Genomic DNA, 11,474 nt, shown 5'->3' on the forward strand with positions numbered 1-11,474 from the left:
GCCCAAGAATGTAGGTTTGTATGTTTTAAGCGCGCTTTTTGTTTAGTATTTGTCACTATTGAATTTCTTCAAAAATGAGTGTTAATTAATATATGTGTATTAAAAGAGACTTTTTTTTCCGCCATTTTCATTTCTCAAGCTGCAGAAATTCACTTAGTTTGACAAGGCTACCAAAATGTGTATAATTCCACAATGAAATAAATACATGCAACCCATGTTACTCATGAAAATGCCATTCTAACTTTGGGCTGAGGGTGAGGACAATAGGATTAATTGGTGTCCACCACTGACACAGACAAGCCCTGAAGTACAGTGTTTGACTTGCAAATTGATATCGTGCTTCATGAAGGACAATGATTTATTGTGCTAAAAATTCTAACCACGTAATTTTGCAGTAGTTTTATACTAGACACCAAATGCCACTAGTGTAAACTGGTCAAGTGATATACGAGATTCTCGTGTCCATTTGCAGTAAATCCGCTTTATTGCCCAGCCAGTAAAAATGAGAATTATAGGTGCTGAAACCACAAAATACATGTGAAATATTTAATTTTGTGGGTACAAAATTTAGTAGTTTTGTCCAAAATGGCAGTTTCTTATGGAAATTAATTCATGGAATTATTCCATAAATATCAAGATAAAACAATTTGAACTTTCTTGTTTTATTATGTCTCCCCCAGGAGACATATTGTTTTTGCCCTGTCCGTCCGTCCTTCCGTCCGTCCGTCCGTACGTCACACTTCATTTCCGAGCAATAACTGGAGAACCATTTGACCTAGAACCTTCAAACTTCATAGGGTTGTAGGGCTGCTGGAGTAGACGACCCCTATTGTTTTTGGGGTCATTCCATCAAAGGTCAAGGTCACAGGGGCCCAAACATTGAAAACCATTTCCGATCAATAACTAGAGAACCACTTGACCCAGAATGTTGAAACTTCATAGGATGATTGGTCATAAAGAGTAGATGACCCCTATTGATTTTGGGGTCACTCCATCAAAGGTCAAGGTCACAGGGGCCTGAACATGGAAAACCATTTCCGATCAATAACTAGAGAACCACTTGACCCAGAATGTTGAAACTTCATAGGATGATTGGTCATGCAAAGTAGATGACCCCTATCGATTTTGGGGTCACTCCATTAAAGGTCAAGGTCACAGGGGCCCGAACATTGGAAACCATTTCCGGTCAGTAACTTGAGAACCACTTGACCCAGAATGTTGAAACTTCATAGGATGATTGGTCATGAAGAGTAGATGACCCCTATTGAGTTTGGGGTCATTCTGTCAAAGGTCAAGGTCACAGGGGCCTGAACATGGAAAACCATTTCTGATCAATAACTAGAGAACCACTTGACCCAGAATGTTGAAACTTCATAGGATGATTGTACATGCAAAGTAGATGACCCCTATCGATTTTGGGGTCACTCCATTAAAGGTCAAGGTCACAGGGGCCTGAACATTGAAAACCATTTCCGGTCAGTAACTTGAGAACCACTTGACCCAGAATGTTGAAACTTCATAGGATGATTGGTCATGAAGAGTAGATGACCCCTATTGATTTTGGGGTCACTCTGTCAAAGGTCAAGGTCACAGGGGCCTGAACATTGAAAACCATTTCCGATCAATAACTAGAGAACCACTTGACCCAGAATGTTGAAACTTCATAGGATGATTGATCATGAAGAGTAGATGACCCCTATTGATTTTGGGGTCACTATGTCAAAGGTCAAGGTCACAGGGGCCTGAACATTGAAAACCATTTCCGATCAATAACTAGAGAACCACTTGACCCAGAATGTTGAATCTTCATAGGATGATTGGTCATAAAGAGTAGATGACCCATATTGATTTTGGGGTCACTCCATCAAAGATCAAGGTCACAGGGGCCTGAACATGGAAAACCATTTCCGATCAATAACTAGAGAACCATTTGACCCAGAATGTTGAAACTTCATAGGATGATTGGACATGCAGAGTAGATGACCCCTGTTTATTTTGAGGTCACTTGATCAAAGGTCAAGGTCACAGAAGCCTCAACAGTGACTTGAGAACCACTAGGCCAAGAGTGTTGAAATTTAGCGGGATGATTGGACATGCCAAATAGATGATCCCTATTGCAGCCAACGATCAGTGTCTCTTTGACTTTCGCTCCTGACCCCTATTGACTTCTTGCCTATAGGACTTTGCATTGGGGGAGATATGCGCTTTTTTACAAAAGCATTTTCTAGTTGGAATTTGATTCTGTGGATTGACACAGCCATCAAAATCAGTCCCCCATGAATATTCATGTTGTTACAGCTGGATATGACGAAGAACAACTTGCAGTATTTTGCTTTTTAATCCCCCACCACTGGTGGGGGGTTATAGGAATGGTCTCCGTCCGTCCGTCATTCCGTCCATCTGTCCGTAACACTTTTGTGTCCGCTCCATATCTCCTAAACCCCTTGAAGGATTTTCATGAAACTTGGGTCAAATGATCACCTCATCAAGACAATGTGCAGAACCCATGAGTCAGCCATGCCGGCTCAAGGTAAGGTCACAACTCAAGGTCAAAGGTTTGAGCCTTCCATTTTGTGTCCGCTCTATATCTCCTAAACCCCTTGAAGGATTTTTATGAAACTTGGGTCAAATGATCACCTCATCAAAACGATGTACAGAACCCATGAGTCAGCCATGTCGGCTCAAGATCAAGGTCACAGCTTAGGGTCAAAGGTTTGAGCCTTCCATTTTGTGTCCGCTCTATATCTCCTAAACCCCTTGAAGGATTTTCATCAAACTTGGGTCAAATGATCACCTCATCAATGCGATGTGCAGAACTCATGAGCCAGTCATACCGGCTCAAGGTCAAGGTCACAACTCAAGGTCAAACGTTTTAGCCTTCCATTTCGTGTCTGCTCTATATCTCCTAAACCCCTTCAAGGAATTTTATAAAACTTTGGTCAAATGATCACCTTATCAAAACGATGTGCAGAGTAGTGTTATTTCTAGAGCTCAAAAAGGGCAGGGTGCTGCCAAAAAGGGGCAGGGTGCTGTCCGAAAGGGGCAGGGTGCTCTTTTAGACGTGAAAGTTACCATAGCAGTAGTTGCATTTCTAGATGTCTATAGTTAATATGTATTCCATTTATCTTTATTGCACACTTAAAAGAAATGTCACAGAATAAAGTGGTAAATCTTCCCAAAACCAGGGATATAAATTAACACTCGCCCAGTGCGACCAGATTTGAAGCTGGTCGAGTCAATTTTCCAAAATAGTCGCCCAGCCAGCGAATGGCTTTGGATTCTCCTAATGTCAATATTCTGGGTTTTTCCGAGACTGTCTTATTAATATGCACTACGTCACTTAAATCGACCAATTAAATTTACCGATATATACTACGACCAATCGGAATACGCGGATCATTTACTCCGTCACTAATAATGGCTGCGCCCATAGAAATACAGCACTAGAAAGTAGAGGTTTATTGAAGGTTGTTAAAGAGCTTAGAACGGCCGGTCGCGGCGACAAAAGGAAATATTATCAGGATTATTAAAAGACCTGAAGGCCAATGAGGACTTTTAATGAAAAATAGGCTGGTAACAGACCGCGGCTGCATAGAACACCGACCTCAACATGGTTTGTACTTTTTGTACAAGTAATAATTTCGTGACGGGTTACGAGTCCTGTAACTCGGCAATGTAACAAAATACTAGAATTCAGATGTCCATAAGCGTGCAGCCTCTATCAAAATGCCCATAAACAACCCAGACCCTCTAGTGCTGCAAAAATCATTCAAACTTTAAGTGCGTCTCTGTGTTTGAGAGGCTGTGCCCTATATTTAGAACATGTCATGCACTGGTTGATTACAGCTTTCCTTTACAGTGTGAGTTTGATGAGTGTTCTGTAATTATATTTAAGAAATTGATGTATTTTGGCAGGAAGCAAATTACAAGACTTATTAAGTATGTCGATCTAAACCACTGTTAGTATATTTTTCCGCTAATAATAGCTGGGCCCCTAACTTTTAGGCTGGGCCCCTAAAATTTGCCTGCAAGGAGCCCAGATGGCTAATAGGGTCTGAGTGTTAATTTATATCCCTGAAAACCAGTAACAAAATTTACAAAGGCTTTTTACTTACTTTATAGTTTAGGTTAAACCATTCAAGCCTTTCTCTTAAAAAATGTCACAAAGAATGTTAACTTATTCATATGAAATAGTGGAGGGCCTTAATTAATATAAGCTTAATCTTGAAACCAAATCATGTTGTAAACAACATAGTTAAAGGCCTGTTTCAGGACACATTGTAAACTAATAATTATCAGAAGTCGTGTTGTATTGATCAGGTCTTTCATCAATATTTCATTAACAGAAAAGTGTTATTAGTCAGGTTAAAGTTTACTAAAACGCATATCCAAAATATACAATCCGGATACTGGTACACTTTCGGAATGTTGTCTGAAAGTAGTTTTTACTCAGTTTACATGACCCACTAGGGTAAACCAGAGATAGTTCCTCAAATTTTGATGTTTCTCAACATAAAAAATTCCCCGACTGTCAGCTTTTTGAAGGAAATATGGAAAAATTGCACACGACATCGGGAGTAATAAGACTCGTGAACGGACATTCTAACTTACTTTTACTTTCGATATTCATTAAAATTTGTGCATTTTCTAGTTTAAATTACAGTAGAATCAAACTGGACTGATATTATACTTGTTATTGTACTAAACAACGATCTAATTTAAATTTTGCACAAAGAAATCTAGGGCACTTTTCACGTGCTCGGTAATCAGCTGGCCGCTTACGCACGCCTTTTTGACATTTCACAGGATCCATACTCTTTATCAATTAGTTGTAACACTTCATTGATTCTTATTACCTGTGTGCACACGCCGTGACGTAATTTGCTGATCAAAAAACGTCGAGGCATGTCAACAGGGAAATTGGCGGGATTTAGCAGAAGATCAAAGGCAAAAGGGCATATTTTAAGGGCAGCGTGGCGGCAGTAAAAAAGGGCAGGGCGGGGCGCCCCGCTGCGTCGCTCTAGAAATAACACTAGCAGAGCTTACGAGTCAGCCATGCCGGCTCAAGGTAAGGTCACAACTCAAGGTCAAAGGTTTGAGCCTTCCATTTTGTGTCCGCTCTATATCTCCTAAACCCCTTGAAGGATTTTTATGAAACTTGGGTCAAATGATCACCTCATCAAAACGATGTACAGAACCCATGAGTCAGCCATGTCGGCTCAAGATCAAGGTCACAGCTTAGGGTCAAAGGTTTGAGCCTTCCATTTTGTGTCCACTCTGTATCTCCTAAACCACTTGCAAGATTTTCATCAAACTTGGGTCAAATGATCACCTCATCAAGAGCTCATGAGTCAGCCATGTCAACTCAAGGTCAAGGTCACAACTCAAGGTCAAAGGTTTTAGCTCTGTATCTCCTAAACCCCTTGAAGGATTTTCATGAAACTTGGGTCAAATGATCACCTCATCAAGACGTTGTGCAGAATTCATGAATCAGCCATATCAGTTCAAGTTCAAGGTCACAGCTAAAGGTCAAAGGTTTACCCTTTCACTATCCATAACAGTGGCGGGGGATTTAGCTGTCTTTCAGACTGCCTTGTTAATATGGGATTAATGCCCATTTTTTTGTTGTATTTCAGTTATTTAACAGTAATAATCATTTTCATTGATCCTGTTTTAGTACTTACAACTGTCCCAAGTAAATAACTCAGATTTGGCTGGTTCATACCTTGTTGTGTTCTATCACATCTACATAATGGATGCATGACTTCTTCTATTATATGAGCTTCACCATGAGAAAACTAACATAGTGGCTTTGCGACCAGCATGGATCAAGACCAGCCTGCGCATCCGTGCAGTCTGGTCAGGATCCATGCTGTTATCTGTTTTTCTAATTGCAATAGGCTTTGAAAGCGAACAGCATGGATCCTGATCAGACTGCGCAGATGCGCAGGCTGGTCTGGATCAATATTGGTCGCAAAGCCACTTTGTTGGTTTTCTCATGGCGCGGCTCATAACAATTTCTCAGGTGAATTGTTCAGAGATGTTGGGTGCATAACTTTGTGTTATTTTAAACAGGAATAACAAGAGGGCCAAAGTAGCAACAGGTCGCTCACCTGACCTTGATTGTTTGACCTTGAAGAAAATGTATGACACACTGAATCATAAATTGTAACAAGTGTGTTTAGTATAAAGTAGTGGTGCCTAAAGGGGACCAAGTGGCACCATTTGGGAGAGGATCTTACAAGGATGCTACAAACGATGCTTGATAAAGTTCATCAAACAATTCATGATAAGTTGTTCAAAGGTATTACTGTTTGCAGCCCTAAGTGCCCACATTTGACCAAAATTTTCAAGAGAAACTTACAATGACGCTACAGACCAAGTTTGATGGAGATCCATCCAGCCTTTCAGGAGAGTTTCATTAAAAGTAATAATTTCTATCAGCTCCAGCCACCCATGAAAGGCCATGATACTGCAGACTGAATTTGATTAAGATCCACAGTAGTTGATGAGAAGAAAAATAAAATGAGCCACGCCATGGGAAAACCAACATAGTGGCTTTGCGACCAGCATGGACCCAGACCAGCCTGCGCATCCGCAGTCTGGTCAGGATCCATGCTGTTTGCTAACAGTATCTAATTCCAATAGGCTTTGAAAGTGAACAGCATGGATCCTGACCAGACTGCGCGGATGCGGATCCATGCTGGTCGCAAAGCCACTATGTTGGTTTTCTCATGGCACAGCTCAAATGTATTTCTAGTTTTAGCTCTAGCAGCCCCTTAAAGGAACCAAGCACCTCCATTTGAACATAATTTGAAGAGGACCATAATATTGATGAAGATCAATCAAGCAGTTCGTGAGAAGTTGTATAAATGTATTTTTGTTTTGACTTCCAGCAGCGCCTTAGAAGGGCCAAGCTCCCACATTGCTTTGATTTGACAGAGGACCTAATTAGATGATAAGGTCAAGTTTGATGAAACCGATCAAGTGGTTGAGATGAAGTTGGTCAATAGTATTTCTATTTTTAGTGCTAGCTGCCCCTACATGGAGCCACGTCCTTACTGAACAAATTCAAGAGAAGAATTGTTTTAATGTTGACAAAGTTTGATGAGTCAACAAAGTGGCTCACAAGAAGAAATTTAATCTAATGGCTCCTAAAAATTGTCGAGGGGAATCTTTTGAACAAACTTGAAAGAGGCCCTTGCCAGGATGCTACAATCTGGTGTAATTCTAAGTAACAGAATGATGTTCATGTAAATTGTGGACAATGGACAAAAAGCCCTGGAGGATGTATGCAGGAAAATCCACCTACTGTTCAAGGGAGCTAAAAGAAGCCATAAGCTCCTTTGAACATTACTTCAGGCACAGGAAGGCATGTGGATAAAGACAAGTTGTAAGGCTTCTTCACATGAAACAAATTCAATCTGCAAAAGAAAGTTTGAACCCACAGCAGTCAGGTAGCTAAGTGATTTCTAGTCAACGACTGTAACCACTCGGTAACAGATGCCCCTCCTTACACAGAGACCCATGTATCGTTATCACAGTTTGTAAGGGATAAATGATAACAACAATATTTCTGGTTCATATATATTATGCATTTTCTAAAAAACTAATGTAACAATCTTTGAGTATGGATTTCGAACAGAAAATACCTGTTATATTTGTAGAAATAAAGTATAATAAGTATGTACACATTAAGTGACAATGTATATAACCTGGTATATACAATTAAAAAATAAATGCAACTTTAGGTTGTCTGCAACACTATATAAAATACTTCTACATACTAATGGAATGCTTTGATTGCTTATTTAAAAAAATTGTAAGTATAGAACATTTTGATTGGTTAATCAAAAAGCTGTAAAGAAGTATAGAACATTTTGATTGGTTAATTAACATCAAAAACTTTGTTACTGAAATGTACAATCAACAATAATAAAATCACATTCTATATTTCAACATTAAGAAAATGCATATATAAATGTAAGTTGTATCTCAGTAGATTGTCAGATCACGAATGTATAAACTACACATCCAAGTTGTCAGATCACGAAGGTATACTAGTAAACTACACATCCAAGTTGTCAGATCATGAATGTATAAACAAGAAGGTAATGTTTACTGTAAAGTACAATATGCCACAGTAAAGAACAAATTGCACCATAAATTGTAAAGTACACATGCCACTGTAAAGTTACACATGCCACTGTAAAGTAGAAATTCCACAGTACCGGTAAATGGTAAAGTACAATAGGCCAATGTAAACAACATATTTTACTGAAAACTGTGAAGTACATCTACCAATGTAGAGTACAAAAATTCCACTGTAAACTGTAATGTACACATGTCTCAGACTGTACTAAAAAAACATTTAACACATTAAAATTAGACAGACTTTTCAATCTGATCTTTTTTATTTGATCATTTAAAAGATAACTGAAATAGTAGGCTAATGTCATTGAGCAGGCCAGAAATGAAAATCAACTTTAAAGCATCACAGGGCATTTTGAAATTTAGCTCTTAAATGCAAAATCATTTCTATTAACCCTTATCATGCTGGACATGATTTATTCTGCCTTTGCGACCGGTGTAGATCATGATCAGCTTGCACATCCGTGCAGTATGATCATGATCTGCACTGTTCGCCATTCAGTCAGTATAATTTTGGTATGTAACCCTTTTAACAGTTAAAAGTACTGTCCAAATTGAAAGATGGACAAGTTCATTATAGAAATTTAGCAGGGTAAGGGTTACAAATAAATACTAATCTACTTTCTACCTCAGATCTATGTAAAAACATATAGCAACAAAGTCAGTAACAAAAATAGTTGAGACGTGCCATGAGAAAACCAACATAGTGGCTTTGCAACCAGCATGGATCCAGACCAGCCTGCGCATTCGCGCAGTCTGGTCTGGATCCATGCTGGTCGCAAACGCACTATGTTGGTTTTCTCATGGCACGGCTCATATCAACAAAAAACATTACAACCTCATGGTGAATTTTCACGTAAAATGTTAGTACAAAAATATCAGCAAGTTTTATATACATTTGTACAAATAAAACAAGTATGGTAGAGTAAATATAAATGCTCTATATGCTTACATCAGGTGTATGAATACTGTTTTGATTAGAACTTTAACAAGAGCTGTCTGATGACAGCGCGCTCGACTATTCGAAGAATTGATTTAAAAATGGGGTCAAAATATTTCCAAGGATATTCAGACAAAAGAAATAAATAGATTAGACAAACAATGTTCCTGTATTACTATGATTTCGACAAGTCTTGCACTAAATGGCAATATATGAGCCAATTTCAAAGTCCAAAAATGGCCATAATTCAGTCAAAATAGTTATGTACTGTTGCCTACAGATGGAAATCATAATGATAAACAAGTGTTCAAAGTTTAAAAGCCATATGTCAAATAGTTTTGACATACATGGACTTGTATGAAAACAGAACTATATTCAAAGTCCAAAAAGGGCCATAATTCAGCCAAAATAGATGACAGAGTTATTTTTCTCTTTCCTACAGATATGAGACTATTATACTAACAAGTGATAAAAGTTTCAAAGCCATATGTCAAACACTTTACAAAAAATATATAAACTGGTACGAAAACTTAACCAAGATTTCTAAGTCAAAAGGGCCATAATTCAGCCAAAATCCTTGATGGAGTTATGTACTCTGCCTATAACTGGACATGGTGATGGTAAACAGGTGTTGAAAGTTTCAAAGCTTTATCTCAAAAGACTTTGTCAAAATATGAACTGGTACGAAAAACTTAACCAAGATTTCTAAGTCGAAAGGGCCATAATTCAGCCAAAATCCCTGATGGAGTTTATGTACTCTGCCTATAACTGGACATGGTGATGGTAAACAGGTGTTGAAAGTTTCAAAGCTTTATCTCAAAAGACTTTGTCAAAATATGAACTGGTACGAAATATTAACCAAGATTTCTAATCGAAAGGGGCCATAATTCAGCCAAAATCCCTGATGGAGTTATGTACTCTTGCCTATAACTGGCCATGATGATGGTAAACAAGTGTTGAAAGTTTCAAAGCTTTATCTCAAAAGACTTTGTCAAAAATATGAACTGGTACGAAAAACTTAACCATGATTTCTAAGTCAAAAGGGGCCATAATTCAGCCAAAATGCTTGATGGAGTTATGTGCTCTTGCCTATAACTGGCCATGATGATGGTAAACAAGTGTTGAAAGTTTCAAAGCTTTATCTTAAAATACTTTGTCAAATATGAACTGGTACGAAAAACTTAACCATGATTTCTAAGTCAAAAGGGGCCATAATTCAGCCAAAATCCTTGATGGAGTTACGTGCTCTTGCCTATAACTGGCCATGATGATGGTAAACCAGTGTTGAAAGTTTCAAAGCTTTATCTCAAAAGACTTTGTCAAAATGTGGACTGGTACGAAAAACTTAACCAAGGTGTGACGCCGACGCCGACGCCGACGCCGTGGTGAGTAGGATAGCTCTACTTATTCTTCGAATAGTCGAGCTAAAAATGTGACTTGTTATGTTAAAAGGTACCATCTTGTTATTTCCTTTTCTCATAGGTTATTTTAGGATTTTTTATGAAAATATCTTTATGTATGAAAATATCTATTCATGTACATAAATCAAAATAAGGAAGTATACCAACAATTGTTAAATCAATAGCACTTAATATAGATGTCTGCGAGTGTTTGAATTTAAACCTTTTCCAAAATGGCCCTTTTAAACATAACAACTTACAAATAAAAAAAACAACATTTTTTATGATTGTGCATGTCAAGTATAGAAATAAGTTTGATTATAGCTCCTTTGAATTTAACAAAAAGTGAGATTAAAGTTGTTCAAGAATACTATGCTAAAACTTTGTACAATAATGACTGTTTCACAAAAATAAACTCTAAATTTTAGGCCTTTACTGTATCTGTAATGAGTATTTATCAAAGAATGTGTGTAAGGACACTGACTACAGGTTAAGTTACTGAACAAGGAATCTTACAAGTAGAGTTTATATACATTCAACTCTGGCTTACAAAATGTTACACACATCTGTTCCTTCATCTTTACCCCGCTGACTATGTCCATATTTTTACAAAATGCTTTAACTGTACAACCAAGTAATGTACTACAATACTTTAACATAACAACCGTTCCTCACATATATTGCAAATATATACAACAGTAGAATGACATATATACACTAGTGGAATGACGTAATAAACTGAGTATTATGATTGTCATTAGACAGGATTTCAAAGAACTGTTACAAAAATAATGGAATGTTTTACTATGAATACTTGACAAAATTTATCACAGTCATGGTACAAAAAAAAAGTGTATCAAAATTCTCCTGGTATTTTTTTGATATTGATATGTACTTTCATTGACATTATATTATGTAAATGTGAAATAATATGTATAAACAATCATTCATTTTTGTATTAAATAATTTACCTACTTATCTCT

The sequence above is a fragment of the Mercenaria mercenaria genome, chromosome 18, assembly GCF_021730395.1.
Source record: "Mercenaria mercenaria strain notata chromosome 18, MADL_Memer_1, whole genome shotgun sequence".
NCBI classification, from domain to species: Eukaryota; Metazoa; Mollusca; class Bivalvia; order Venerida; family Veneridae; genus Mercenaria; species Mercenaria mercenaria.